Source organism: Cupressus sempervirens, chromosome 5 (genome assembly GCF_028749045.1).
Source record: "Cupressus sempervirens isolate cs-2001-9-10 chromosome 5, ASM2874904v1, whole genome shotgun sequence".
Taxonomy (NCBI): Eukaryota; Viridiplantae; Streptophyta; class Pinopsida; order Cupressales; family Cupressaceae; genus Cupressus; species Cupressus sempervirens.
In genome coordinates, this window is record NC_143122.1 from 715,272,748 (window position 1) to 715,288,373 (window position 15,626).

General features: G+C 36.2%; 1 pseudogene; it reads left to right on the forward strand.

Annotated features, from left to right (window-relative positions):
* The first annotated feature begins 7,597 nt into the window (after positions 1 to 7,597).
* Positions 7,598 to 10,233, forward strand: LOC149557994 (putative sucrose-phosphate synthase 2; annotated as a pseudogene).
* The last annotated feature ends 5,393 nt before the right edge of the window (positions 10,234 to 15,626 follow it).

Genomic DNA, 15,626 nt, shown 5'->3' on the forward strand with positions numbered 1-15,626 from the left:
GGTTGCCAAAAATAGTCTTAACTATTTATCTTTGTTTATATGTTCTCTCCAAATTGATCGTGGGGGAGGGAATCAATTTTAAATTTCTTTTCTGTGTGAAGAAGGACTGAGATATTGTGAAGATTATTACCCGGCCCTGAACAGATGAAATAAATAATATTGTAGTGCTTTCTTGCTACTTGGTTTTTTTTGTTGTTCACATTGCAAATTGATTAGGGATGCATATCATATCTATTGTTTTTTGAATAAAATAGTAGTAGTAGCATTTTTGTCTTTTGTAGAAGTTATTGTTGCAGGAAGCCAGACTCACACTAGAATCTCTAGAAATTAAATTTGGTAGTAATGCCTCTTGCTTGCATAATCACCATGTGAAGTGGCTTGAGTGTGGTAGAGAGCAGGTAGGAGGAATGTATATTACTTTGTTCGTGGTCATTTGTAGGAATGGGCTACAGTTTGAAGAAAAATGTGTTTGGTAAAGCAACATCCCTATGTGCTTGCCATGAATGAACACATGTAACCTGTAAGGTGTTGTTCATATTTTGTGTTTTCCCTGTAGTTTTTTCAGTTTCTTCTTTCCATCCAATATTGAGCCCATTATAGGCTTTGTTTTTGTTATCTCCTCATCAAGGAGAAACCGACATCACACTAGCCCTTGATCCATTCTTATTCCTTGATCCATCAAAGTAAATACTCCATATCCCACTCATATCTTCTTTAGTCTCCACAAGATTGGGAACTAGAACATCCTTCTCTCATATACAATATGTACTGAGGCCTATATCAAGGGTTTCTAAAATAGGATCAAATTGATATGCATTAGCCCATTCATCTAAGAGAAAATCAAGTATCTCTACTAGGGAAGTAGTAGGCTCATTTATTATATCATTCTCATCCATTTCTAGGATAGTGCAATTCATGTTGATGAGATTAGGGGTGTAGGGTTTAGTATGATGGAGAGCTTGAGGCTTTGCTCTGATTGAAGCTTTTGCCCCATATCTTGTCTTATAGACATTTATGACCAATAAGAAGATATATAACCACCTATTTGGGTAGTGAAGTCTCTTGACAAACAAATAGCAAAATGTGGCTTGACTTTAGCAACAAATATATCTTGAGTTACAGTACAACCAGGGCATGCATGTAGGGCCATATCCACATTCCTAAGAATCCCTATAGTCTTGACAATACTACCATCCAACTGTAATACATCCCAAATAATGGGCTCATATTTCATTTCCAAGGCATCAGCAACACACCTAGGCATCACTAAACTACTAGCCCCTGAATCAATCATGCAATTGTGGACTAGTTTATCCCCTATAATTAGAGAAACATAAAATGGAGGGGGTATAACTTTTTTAATTTTTTCTTCCTCCCCTGATGACTGTACTAGGCTTGTGGCACTTTCCATGTTGGGTGGCTGATCCTCTTGTTTAGTACTTCCAATTCTTGTTGTAGCAACCTCTTTTGCATGGGTATAGTAGCAACAACATCCCACATGGAAATATTCATATTTTTCTTCTTCACTTGTTCTACCACACTGAATGGTGTAGTAGATGATTTGGTAGAGGCCTTGGGAGCTGCATTTGTAGGAGGTTGAGATGGAACAATATGAGGATCACTTACATCCTTTTTGCCACTATTTCACCTTTTTTGCTAAAGGGTATTTGATTGATCATTTACTACTTGTTCATGAGGTGGTGTATTTGAAGCTGAGGCCTGATTGGGAGGAGGAGGGTAAGCATCTTCCATAGCTCTTCTTTTGCTCCTAGTATTGTGGGCAATGGAATCCTGGTTTACATTACAATGTTCCTCCACCTGATGATTCATAAAGGAGCAATCACCCTGTCCTTGCATATATGAGGCCTCTCTAAATTGATCTTCCTTTTATGGTTGTCCTGTTGCAAGCTCTTGGATGGTCAAAGCCAAAAAATATTTAGCCTTTTGACACATGCAACGGGCATAAGAGTAGTTATAGGAGGGACAAAAATCTTGATCTTGGGCCATGTTGTTCTGAGGAACGATGACCCTACTTTGGTTTACATTTGAGGTTGAGGCATGGCTATTCTACCTTTTCTGATCAAAAGAATGGTTCCCATGATTATGATTTGGAGGCCTACCACTGTTTGGAGTTTGATATTGCAATTGATGAACCTTACTACCTTGAGCTTGCTGTCTCTCTAAAGTCACCACCTTGTTGCTCACTTTCTGCATCATAGAGAAGCTATCCTCTAGCTTCTTCTCTTGGCCTTGCAATCTTTTATCTATGTTCTTCTCATGGCCCTATAATCTTTTCTCTATGTTCCCTACGTTCAACATCATAGATTGCATCATCCCCTTGATTTCATCTATTCCATTTGAAGATGTGGAAGGTTGATGGACTAGAGCAAGGGATTGTGATGTGGAAGTTATGGGAAGAGGAGCCATTACTGGTTGGTGATTTGGAACATTAGGGAAGAAGGGCATAAGAGGCCTTGGAGCTAGCTTACCTCCTTGTATTAGGATGTTTTCTGACCTTATTGCTATGTCATAGGCATTAGGCAAGGTATCTCCTCCCATAGTTTGGATCGTAGTGGCAATGTCACTGTTAAAAGCTCTAAGGTAATGCAAGAAGGCATTACCAGGGGTAGGTTTTACTGAAGTAGGTATTCTATCCCATGTCTTTTGAAATCTATAATTGAAATCAGTCATACATTCATGGGGGGAATCTTTTTATAGTAGTCAACTATTCTAAAAGTGACAAATGGTCACTTTTGTCCTCAAAGTGTTTGCACAATCCTACTCCTAATCCATCCCAATTTGCTATAGAACCATGAGCCAAACCTCTATACCATTGTAGTGCTTTTCCTTTCAAGGATGAGGCTAAAAGCCTAATTATAACATCATCCTCTATAATACCATGGATATTAGAAACATTTGCAACTTCTTGAATGTGTTCTGAGGGAGAGATAGAAGTTTCACTAGTAAATTTTGGTATACTTTTGAGTGCAGCTATTGGTATGTCATGTCTTTGGGCCAATAAAAGAGGACTCCCACCATTAAAGGTGGAAAAAGCATGGCCTCTAGGCTGTTCCATATAGACAAGAGGTCTATTAATATGTGCTGATGGCAATCTAGACTGAGATCTTATAGTAGGAGGAGTAGAAATAGATCTTACAAGTGTATTTGTTGGTATTGCACTCCTAACTGGTGATAAAGATATTCCAGTCTTCCTTCTTCTAGGATTTGAAAATGAAAGCTCTTGGTACTGAAATTTACCTTTAGAAGATGCCCTTGTTTTAGCTTTGGGCATGAGCTACTACAACTTTGGTCTGGAACCAGATGTATTTGAAGTTCAAAGTCGTGAAGTACTTGAAGAATGAGCCTCTTGAAGGCTTGAACATCGAAGCCAATACTATCTCCTTGGTATTGATCTTGAAATCTTCCTTTTAACCCCAGTAGACTTGAAATTTTCTAAATATGAGTCCCACTAGGTGTACCAAAAACTGTTATCACAAAGGTTTGCACCCTTGTCCAAAGTTTTTACCTAAGGACAACCTTCTAAAACATGGAAACAACCTCCAAGCTATGGGACTTGAACTATGAGGTTGAGTCTCTAGAGAAGGCTGGCTTCCTTTAGTATCAGGGTGCACCTAACTACTCTTGGAGAGGAAAAGGGAGAAGGAATGCATGAAAGAAAATCTACCTACTTTAACCTATGGAGGTGATGCACCAAAATAGAGTGTTCAAACTAATCTCTACCGATACATGCACTATTGAACCATCATGACACCAAAAAATATACACATTCAAACTTGCTTTAATCTAACAATCACATGCATATAAGAAAACCCGAATGAATGACAAAAGGAAAGAGAAGATTCACTTATATATCATTTATAGGCCAAAAGAGATACAGTCATGCAAGATTGCAGATATCCACAATACACCAATGAGAGGCAAATAGTTCTTGCACTTTACATCAATGGCTAAAGGAGATAAGACAAAATGTCATGTAATTAAGAGGCAAAGGGAATTTACACATGAAATTGCAGAGCAATATCAGAGAAAATAGAGAAGAGTCGATAGACCTGACAAAATTTACAAAAAATGCCTTTATAGCTCAGGCATAACTGAAATATTTTCCAGTTGAAGTTACTCCACAACCACTACCATTACGTCTCTAAAAGATCTGGAGAAAATTTGATTTGGGCACAGGTTCAGATTTAATGAAATCTGATATTTTGTGAAACAAGGCCTTGAGAAGACAAAAATGGCACCATTAAGCCATCTAACCAAGTAGATAGATAAAATGGGGTGTTGGAGCATTCTCCTGCCATTCACTGGGTTCAACATTTATTCAAAAGTGGTTGGAATTGATCACAAGGATCAGATCATGCAAGAAAACTTGATTTCCTCTATTTTTGGCTCATGAATCAGCAAAAATCAGTAGTCAACAGGATACTACAACCAAAATGGGCCATGTGGACCAATTATTTCATTTTATTTCACCACCCCAAAAGTCTCCATGCAGTTGACCACATCTATCTGACTAACTATGCAACCTCCTAACTTAACCACGACTACAATGTAACTACTAGCCCCATTTGCGCTACCTTAACTGTTAATACTTTAGCCAGGCCCACAAGGGCATGTGTCCTTTAAGTGCTTACCTGCATTGTCTAATTTTCTCGCATCTTCATAATGTAGGAAAGCACCGATCATTGATCTCTGCAAGATCAACAATTGTGAAAGATCCTCCATATTCCACGCTTGCCTCTTAATACTTCTGGGCCCACAAGCCATTCAACATCTGACTCAACATCCAATTGGCACCACCTTGCAGCTTGTGAAATAAACTTGACCCACTAGGACACGTTGCAGCAAGGCACTTGCCCACATTACTTAATTTCCTTGCAACTTCACATTGCGGGCATGCGCTAACCATTAATCTATTTGAATCTACGGTGATAAAAAATCTTACATGACTGTATACCTAGTTAGCTGGATGGACCAATGAGATGCTTTCATTGTACTCTAACTCACCTGGCAACTGCCACAGAAGATGAGCCGTCATTACCTTCTGAGAAAGGTGGGCCCATGATGTCACACAATGCCACATGTCATAAAGGTGCATGCCCACATTGTTTAATTTCCTTGCAACTTCAAATTACGAGAATGCGCCAGCCATTAATCTTGGGAGATCTAATAGTGGAAGGTACAACTGAGAAGATGTGACATCATTGCAACTTTTGCTTTTATTCCTTTGGGCACGCGAGGACATGTGGCGACATAGTGCTTGCCTGCATTGTCAGGAAGTCTGACAAAACACAAAATGCGAGAAAGCAGGTGCCAATCAAATTGCTAGCTCACCTCTGCTACCGGTCCACCCTATCTCCATCCCACAAAAGATGAAAGGACCCATTGATCCACACATCACAACGGGGCTTCCCAGCATTACGTAAAGGTCATGCATTTTAAAAATGCGAGAAAGCACCCACCGTAGATCATGAAAGATCCGATGACACGAAAAGTTGCAGGCCGGTGGAAACAAATTAGAAAATAAAGAAATATAACAAGGTTTAAATTGTTTATTTTTTGTATTTCTAGCGGCATTAAAATAATACTAAAGAATGGGAAGTAGCCATCAAGAGGGTTTGCATTTAAATTCAAATCTTTGGCAGGAGGCAAAAATAGGTAACAGTTATAACTCGTCAAATAGGGCCTTCCATAATTATGTGCAAAGTGCATTAGCATGACATTAATAAACAACCAACTTTGAGGGATTCAAAACCTAGTCAAACAGATTCAAAATGACTCAAAATCTGAAACATAGGCTCTTTGGTATGGACACTAGACATTCCCAAAGTGATGAGTCATGAAAATTTCAAGGTGTGAGATATTTAGATGCAAACACAACCTCCTATCACTATTTGACACAGGTGAAAATGTAGATTTGACAAATGCTCAAAACAAGACTTCACAGAATAGCTCAAAATGTCAATTTATCATCATGGAACAAGTGGATAGGCTGAATGGAAGGTGTCAGAAACATTAAACATCTCTTGGGGCTCAATGGTATAGCTGGGTAAAAACTCATCAAAAGCATTTATGGGGCTTGATTTTCTCAATGGTACTCAAAACTGGGAAGGAAATTTTGAGTCCCAACACTATATAGCAGAAGAAATCCATATAGGGCTAGTTGGAATTGCCAAAAGTATGGTAGAAAAGACTTTTGGCCGTTACTCATTATTGATGCATATGTTCTTGTTTAAGGGGGTAACATATTTTGTGAAGGAGATGGTTTTGAATAGAGAACATGAGGGAGAGGCTCTACCAGTCTAGTTATGGAGTGCAGATATGACTGGGGATGCACAAAAGGCCAGTTTTGTTAGGTTTGATCGATATTTTGCCTCTAGATTGAGAAGGCTCCTATTAAGGGACAATCCCAAAATCCCTAGGGCGTTAATGAATTTTATTAGACCAATGGATAATCCATCTGATTTAAAATTGTCACATAATTGGGTTGATATTATACCATACACTATTTCAACAATTTTTAGGGTTTATGGTTTCCAAGGGACTCCCGATGTACTACCCTACTAGGTGCCTTTGAAAGTAGGGATAGCTGAGATATTGTGGCAGCTAAGAGAATTGGAGGAAACATATTTGGTTAGAAGAAATAGAGGCTCAATTTTCCCCACTTGTATTATAGCCCACCATTTCATGATTACAAAAGGTGGATGGTTGTTTTTGTATAAATTCTTGGATTAGTATAAGATAGTTGTGTCTCAAACCCGCTTTTGCGATTTTGAGGGATTTTTTGATATTTTTAGATTAAGGGCTAAAGTTGGTTCCAAAAAACATGAACCTTATTTCCCCGAGGATATAATAAGGAATGAGTTCTCTTTGCAAGAGCAAGAGATCAAGAAAGAAAAATGGAGAGTTTTTTTCTAGAGTTCTGAAATGTATTCATTGTTTTGATAAAGATTACAAGCCTCTAGATGATGCAAAAATAGAGGTAGACAGAATAAATAAATTCATGATTACTTTTCTTGAAATCATGGAGGCTATGAATGAAAATAATTTTTTTTATATTAATTCATTTCCAGAAAATGCCAGAGAGGTCATGAGGAGATTGGCATTTACTCCTATTGTAGGAACATGGTAGTTGGTTATCTAGAAGAGACTTGGTTATAATGTGATTCAGAATAAAAGGGCCACTATGGATAAAGGAAAATAGATAGTAGGATCAACCAGTGTTGTCCTAGAAGAAAGACCTAAGGAGCCCTTGCCCAAGAGGCAGAAAATAACAAGGGAGTAGACACCTTACATTGAGGAATATTCACCTATAGAGTCCCTATTATAGATAGGAGATGAAGAACTCACCAAGGTGCAGATGGAGCAGTTAGGGTCCCAAGGGGGAGTATTCATTACACAAGTAGCGTTAGAAGAGGGAAATCGCCAAGAACCACCAATGCCAAGCCTTGAGTTAACAATGGTAGATTACAGAGGAAAGGAGCTGGATCTTGTGATTGAACATGCTAGTCACGAGTTTATATCTAATGATAATTTTATTAAAACTAGAGCCTTCTACCAATTTTCCTAGAGAGTAAATATGGGAAAGTTTGAGGAAAGATGTAATAAGCTGAAAGTAGAGCATCCAGGAATGGAGAATGTAGACATGCAAAATCAGGTAAAAGAGAAAATGATGTGAGAATTCCAAAGCATGACCCCTGAAGAGGGGAGACAAATGGTAAAGGCATCCGATGTTTTGTTGCTATCCAATTGGGATATAATAGATGCTTTAGTTTTTAATTCTATTTCAAATAAAATTAGTATAGAGGATCAGGGGAAGAAGGAAATAAAAGGTGCCAAATTTAGTGAGGACCAGGCTGCATTAGTCATTTGGTCATTAAGGAAAGGATCTAGCACTACTCTATTTGACCTCATTTTTCTACCAAAATTTTTCACCATCAACTAAAAAAGTTTAGGTTGGTCGGAATGTAGAAGGAAAAAAATTATTTATTTTACATCTAAGCCCCGTGTTGGTCAAAATTTTGACCAACATGGGGCTTAGATGTTAAAAATTAAAAACCTTTCTTGCTTGCTTCTTTTTGTGTGCACGGGATCATTTGCATTTTGTTGGAGTTGGAAACTTGATGCCCCATCACCAGACAAAACACCCATTGCCCTGGTTCTACCCTAACTTGCTCATGGTTGGAGTGGGAAACTTGATATTCTGAAGATGAGGTGATTGGTCTTTTGGAAGTTTAGATTTGGAAACAACAAGGCCGAATGCATAAGGTAGGGATTCAATTGCTTTCTCTTTCTCATTCGATAATTTAACTTGGAAAATGGAATAGTCTATATCTAAGAATTTCAGCTCAAGAATTTGTAATAGAGTTTTCATTTAATATATTAGTGTTTGATGAATTTCAATCACTTCATGTGTAGACATTACAAAATAGGTTGTTGATAGATCCCCATGATGACAAGTCTATTGCATCTACTCTCTACAGACTTGTAGCCAATAAGAATCTCTTGTTTGAGTGCAGACAAAATGGCTTGAGGAACATTCACCTCTATTCTTGGCCTCAACATTGCAAAGTATATTTGTTAAGAATTTCACAATGTAGGATGAGACACCCATAGTGATAGAGTGGTCTTGTTGAAAATGTAGAATTAGAATTAGAGACTGATTCACTTAAGGATGTACAAGATACATCTCTCAGACTTTCTCTGGACCAAGATTATCACTCTAGTTCATTCAATAGTTTAGATAGACTTGTGCAAGAGGACGGTTCTTGTAATGAAGGCATTCTTGAGCACATTAGGAAAGCTATAGAGAGATCTAAGGGAAGATCATCCAATGAAAAAGAAAGGCATGATGAGAATGGATGGGAAAAACAAAATCTTGAACATGGTAATATCTTAAACTCACCAACAAAATTTCTTCTGAGGAGAAGAAAGCATCTATATGTGATTGCAGTGGATTTCTATGATTCCAATGAAGAACCTTGTGCTTAGAAACTAGTGAATATGATGCAGGAGATTATCAATGCAATTCACTCTATACACACCTCTACATCCTTTGGATTTGTTTTGTAAACTTCATTGATAGTTATAAAAACACTTTCTTTGCTCTAGTATGGTTCAATCAACTTGTCTTCTTTTGATGCCCTAATTTGTAGCAGTGGAAGTGAGCTCTTCTATGTCTCTGGTGATAATGTAGATTCATGCATATTTCTAGATCTAAACTATGATTCTCATATAGATTACCATTGGGAGAATGTAGTAGCACTGCGAAAACATATGTTAAAATTGAGTGGACCAAAGGATTCTCCATTCTTTGAACAAGATGCATCAACATCTAATTCTCATTGTTTGGCCTATAAAGTGAAGAACATATCCAATGTGAATTCCAAATCTATGGTTACCATGACTAAGTTTTTGCAAGGTTATGCTATTTATAGTTTTCAATGTATTCTTGCTTTTCAAAATAGTTTCTTAGTATTGTTCCAACTAACAATTTTTTGTGTTGATTACCTAACATAAAAATTGAATCCATCTGATGAAATAGTAGGCACAATTTGTTTTGTTAGAAAGTACTCCAGATTCCCAAGGAAAAACTTGACTATTAAGAGAGTATCTTAGTTCTTGACTGACATTAGCTGATATTATAAGATTTATCCTCTAGATTTTTGTAGGCTCCTAGAGCAGATGATTTGTTGAAGCAACTGAAAATAAGAGGTGCATGGTGCCATGTCATTTACTATCAAAATTGTTCTCGATTGCAGATATTTCCTTTCCATGCTTCCAGGTCTCAAGCTTTGAGGTAATCAGGATCAAAAGATTTGCATGCATTCCTTATCCAATTCAAACAGATTTATTATTCTCAGCAAGCATTGATGATATATAAACCTATTATTAATATCGCTTAACATTTCTAGATCTGGTGATGGTAGGTACTTATATGTCAGATGGGGTCTGGATATAGCTAACATGTGTGTGTTAATGGGAGAAAGAGGTGACATGGACTATGAAGAGCTGATTCTAGGTATGCATAAGATGATAATACTAATTAATGTTGTTAAGAGTGGAAGTGAAAAGATGGGGAGGACTCCCAGCAGTTATGGAAGAGAGGATGTTGTTCCTCCAGAAAGCCCAAATATAATGACAATTATTGTAAGTGAAGACTATGAAGGCTTTAAAAGTGAAGAGTTGATAACTTCTATAAAAAGATTTGTTTGACATAAGAAAGAAGAAACTGATGGAAAATGTTTGTAATGCCTTGGTAACTTAGAAGGAAAAATATGCAACTTTATATCAATCAAAGTAGCACAATAAACCTACTAAATTTGTAACATCAAAAGATAAACAGTTTGGTGCAAAAATTAGGGGAATGGGTCCATGCATGGCATGGGTGAGGTTTGATGAAGTAGCTGGATCGAGGGGTGGGGGACTTTTACCAGCTGATTGTAAGACCCTTGTTTTAGGGTTACTTTATTGTGAAACCATAAAGCTGTGTATGAACCCTTAGGAGTGGTTTTTACTTTCTTAAAAAATAAGTCATTTTTTCTTTTTGAGAAATGGTAATACTAGGAATTCCTCTCTTCTTAGCAAACATGTCATCTTGGTCTATTGCTTAGTGAAGATCTCTGAGGCAACGTTAAGTCTGAACACTTTTTTTGAGCTTAAAAAGCATACACAGTATAACTCAAAAAGAGTGATCTAGTTTTATGTGCTATGGAAAATTAATTCCTTCTAAGGTTAGTCTTATTTAATTTTCATGTCACCTTGTTAACCATTCATTTTTTATTTGATTTGTAGTGTAGCATGGTTCAATTATATCGGTTGCTTTAGCATAACTTTTATTTGTTTTGATGGTTCAATTATATCGGGTTCATTTGCATAATGCTATATTTTTAGTCGGAAGTGTGTAGTCCATGCTTGGGTCTATTTGACTATGCAATAGCTTTTGATTAGAAGATAATTTCATTGGTTAGGCAAATGTGGGTTGATCTGGACCCCTTCTAAACAAAAGATAATGGTGCAGCAATAAAAAAACAAGTTCCAACGTCTGATGATAAGGTATACTGTATCTCCATTTGTGAAATACTTCTTCATTTTTTATTTTTACAAGATTAATATAAGTTAATGCTGTATGTATAAAGAGTGGGTAATTTCCAATAAGGAATTTCTATGCCAATGATTTGTATCTTTCAATCTCTTAGACTTTTCCTTGTGCATTCTATTAGATAGTCATTACATTTAGTAGTCACTCTAACTGCTTAAACTTTACATTTACATAAATGAAAAGGGGAGTGGTGGAATAGTGATCCCATTGAAGTTGAAGCTGAAGCAAATGAAATTGGAGGTGCACCCAATATTTTAATGTTTTCACTATAAATCAACAACTAGGAGACCTCTATTCATGCTCAACATTAGGTACCCATTTTCTTTTTGTTAGAAAAGGCTTTGGATTCAATCGGGTATAGCTCAATAGATCAAAAATAGTTAATGGTTCGTATTAAATTATGAAACAGTTAATGGTTCATAATACGTTTCATAGTTAATATATTTAAGCCCCAATTCCTTACTTCTGTCCTAATCACTATCCCTAAGGAGGATGGGGAATTACCTGTGTTAGGGTAGATGGAAACCTATTTACAATCATACTTCTTCACGGCTTTAGGAATGTATCCTTATTCCCTTTTGGGATTCACCTATCTTCTAAGGAATTATTCCGTCTCTCCCTAAAAATACCAAACTACCCATTTAAATAGAAATAGCGAGTGATTAATGATTAGTCATTCTACACTAAGTCCAAGAGGGATGTCTACCACAACTTTCTCACTTTGCAACTTGTACTCGCTTTTAACATTTGCTTCATCTTCCTAAAAACACACACCATCTTGTGTAGTTGGGAGGAGGTTGTAAGTGGGTTCCTTGGCAATCCAACATAAAGACCCTTTGGTCCATTCTAGGATTCAAGATGAGATTCAAACAGTTGCACACATTTACATGTCCTTCATAATAAGCTATTGAGCTATCCATATTAATAATAATCACATAGTTGAAGCATTAAGCATTATGTATGTTGATATATACAAATTGTATTTAATAATCTTGATGAATCATCAGCATAAATGCACTGATTAGTTTGTGAAGTTTTGTAATATAGTCTCTTACTAAATGTTGTCGGTGTCTAGATGTTTATTTGTGTTGGTGTTGGGGAATACTGATAGTCTGATCCTTTTAAAACTAGTATATACTTATGGTTCATTGTAGATACAATACTAATCTATATTTCTTCTATCATGCTCTTATTCAATGCCAATACTATGTATATCCTTTCTGCTATTCATGAGATGTAGCTGTATCTTCCAGATTGCTAAATATAACTACTATTTGTATATTTGTTGGCCCCCTCCTTTTCCATCGCAACCCTTCTTTGTTTATACTTAATTATTCCTTTGACCAGTGGTGTCCCTTGAGAGGAGACATGCTCCTTATAATTTTATTATCTATTTTTGTTCACAACCCTTCATTTAGGTTAACAACTATATTATTGTCCATTTTTCTTTAATCATTATTTTCCCTGATTGCTCATTGGTATGGTTTTGATTATTAGTATTATCTTAGATCTTGATTGATGTTTGCTAACTCTTACTTGTTTGATAGTTTATCTTTATAGTGGTACTAATCACTTTCATTCTACTAGCGATTATATAATCGATCATTATTTTTTAACTTGAATATATCTGCCCATTTTCATTCCATAATGATTGGGATTGCTCACAGAGTTCTGTTGTAAGATTCTACATATGGACCAGTTTCCCAAAAAATCATATCATCTTATTTATTTTCTGATAGTTTTAGGGATGTGCCAGAATGGGGACATGGCAGTGCCTATCTTTCTAGTTATAGAATTGGATGAAATTGGGGAATGAAATGCCCGTGGTTTTGGTAAAAGAGTTGGATTTGGAATTTGGGTAAGAGTTGCATTTTGGTACGAATTAATTATGACATCAAGTGGGGCATGTCCTTTGTGGTTGGAATTATTTGGAATCATTGACATGCACACCTAGGCAATTGTAGGCTAGATGAAGCATTTTTGTGAAGTTAATGTGGTGATTCCAATTAGAAATGTCAAATATAGACAAAGAGCATAGTAGATATTCTTCAAGAATTGACTTGAAATAACATCAAGAATTCATTACTCACCTTGAGTAGCAAGCATTAGAAAGCTAAACATCTTGGAGAAAATAAGCACAATCGCATTGTCAATAAATATGACAATGTTTAGATATCTATACTATTATATTTGCTTTAGGTAGTAGTATTAAATAACTTTCCTCTCCATAGGGAGAAGCATATGTTGATAACTAGAGATTGCTTGCCATTAAATTCAACGTGTCATGCTTATGTTGGTCTGGGCACAAGAACAGTGTCATGCCTTTCAACATAAAGAACAATTACCAACTATTATGCGAAATAGACAGTGTATAACTTTTTAGCTGAAATAATTGAGAAGTGTGTATCTATGGCTTGCTATATTCTGTATGTATTTCCAAAAATTGAAAAACAAATCAGAGTCCGTTCACAACTATTGAAAAAAAATTGTAAATAATAGGGTTCTAGTGAAATCTTTATTAGAATATCATCACATTTATATAGCCCCTGATCAGTAATACGAGAGTACTTTATGGGTGGTCCTATATAGTTTCTTATCTAGCTTTGATAACTAGGTTTTGGCCGCACATAATAGTATACTACATGCTCTATTATAGTGTCCTCCTATGTGGCTACTTATCTAGGCTGTACTTAAATCTTTCCTTCGATGATGTTAATTGTGAATTAAGACAACTTAAATAATGTGTGAATTTCACATGAAATGGTTAAAGGACAAGAAGTTCCCTAAATAAAAATTTGTAGCCTTCTCTAATATGGGGTCGTTGCTATAGTTTAATAATTACTAAAGTAAAAGGGATTTAAATATATTGATGGTTATACATATTTCTTATGTAATATTTCCCTTCAAATTTTACCTCACTCCAACTTAACAAACTGTACAAAATAGAAGAGGTTACAAACATGCAACCATTCCCTAATTGAAATTATGTTAATCTTTACACTAGTTTTTACCTCACTTGTTTTATACACAAAATTTACACCTTGTCTTCATTGAGCAACATGTTTGGAATACTCTTGTGACTGGAAATCTCTTCCCAGTTTCTAGACAAATAAGGGCTCCTTCTTCTACATCCAACTCAAGAAGAGCATGATGGAAATGATGCAAAAAATCATCATCCTCTAGCATCATCATCTAGTAACCAGAATAAGGTTTTTTAATTCTTGCCAACAACAATTATTGCCATTCATATCCAAATAGGTTAATGAAAGATGCTACAGTGACTTAGATCTAAACCCAAGCCATGTGGTCCATGTAATAGACTCTCGCCAATAGCATAGGAAAACTAGGAGGTGTTTACTAAAATTCTCCAAAACTACAGTCAACAGTAAAAGTGCTCTCAAGAGAAAAAGAAGAAATTTCATGACTTGCCCTTTTGAGGGATTAAAGGGGAGTGTAAATAGATGCTATGTTGTGAAGGAGGAGTTTTAACAAGCTATGGAATGTGGTGAAAAAGTGGGGACAATATGGATATTTCCCAAACCCTTAAGAACCCTCATTTTTAACAACTCTGTTGTACGGTCATTTGAAGACTTGAGACCTCAAAAATCCTTGAGAATGGATCTAATTTAGCAGATGTTCTTTAGAGTAGGTGAGTTGAATCTTTGAGGATAAGGCATTATTAGCCCTACAAATCTAGAAGGAGGCCTAATTGGGGCTCTTCTAGTAGCCCTATTCCCTATTTGTGAAGAAACTATGCAATCAGGTATGAACCCATCCTTACCATAAGTTTAGACTTGTTGAAAGTGTTCCAAATAACATCTTAGATCTCATGGAAACCTTGGTTGGACTAGGGAATATTGTTGCATGAAGTAAAAAAAAAGCCAGACATTAGTCAGATAACATGTTCTTTATGATGGGCATTTTTTTTCATTTAAAAGATTAGAGATATTAGATGAATTAGAATTACAGTTACTATATGCTCATAGACAATCAAGTCATTTTAATGGTTAATTAGTTTTTCGTTCCTAATTCTAGGTTAACTGTTCAACTTCACATTACCTTTCCTAATGCATTTTTCCTGAGCTCAAGGAGTGTATCATGTAAATGTATGGATCATCATTATTTAGTAAGGTTGACTTTGTCCCACATGGCTCTATTTAAGATGTGCCAATGATTCCAGTGCATGGTATGTGCTCCTACTGATTGGCATGTGTAGATGGGATATCTATGGTGGAAGATAAGTTTTTCCCCTATCATGTTGTGCTTTGTAGGATATGTTTTGTTGAGATAGTTGTGGTGTGCTCTCAAGCTTTGGCTCTCTTAGAAATGATGGAACATGGCTCTTCATCTTGGGATTCTGCCATCTGTGGAGATGTTTCAGATTGATAGGCTTCAAAATACCATTATGATTCTTGATGTTGATGCCTAAAAGATTATTAAGCTTATAGTAATACTAGGGTAGGATGGTAGTGAAAGTATGGACACTCTCAGAATAAGTGCTTTCATT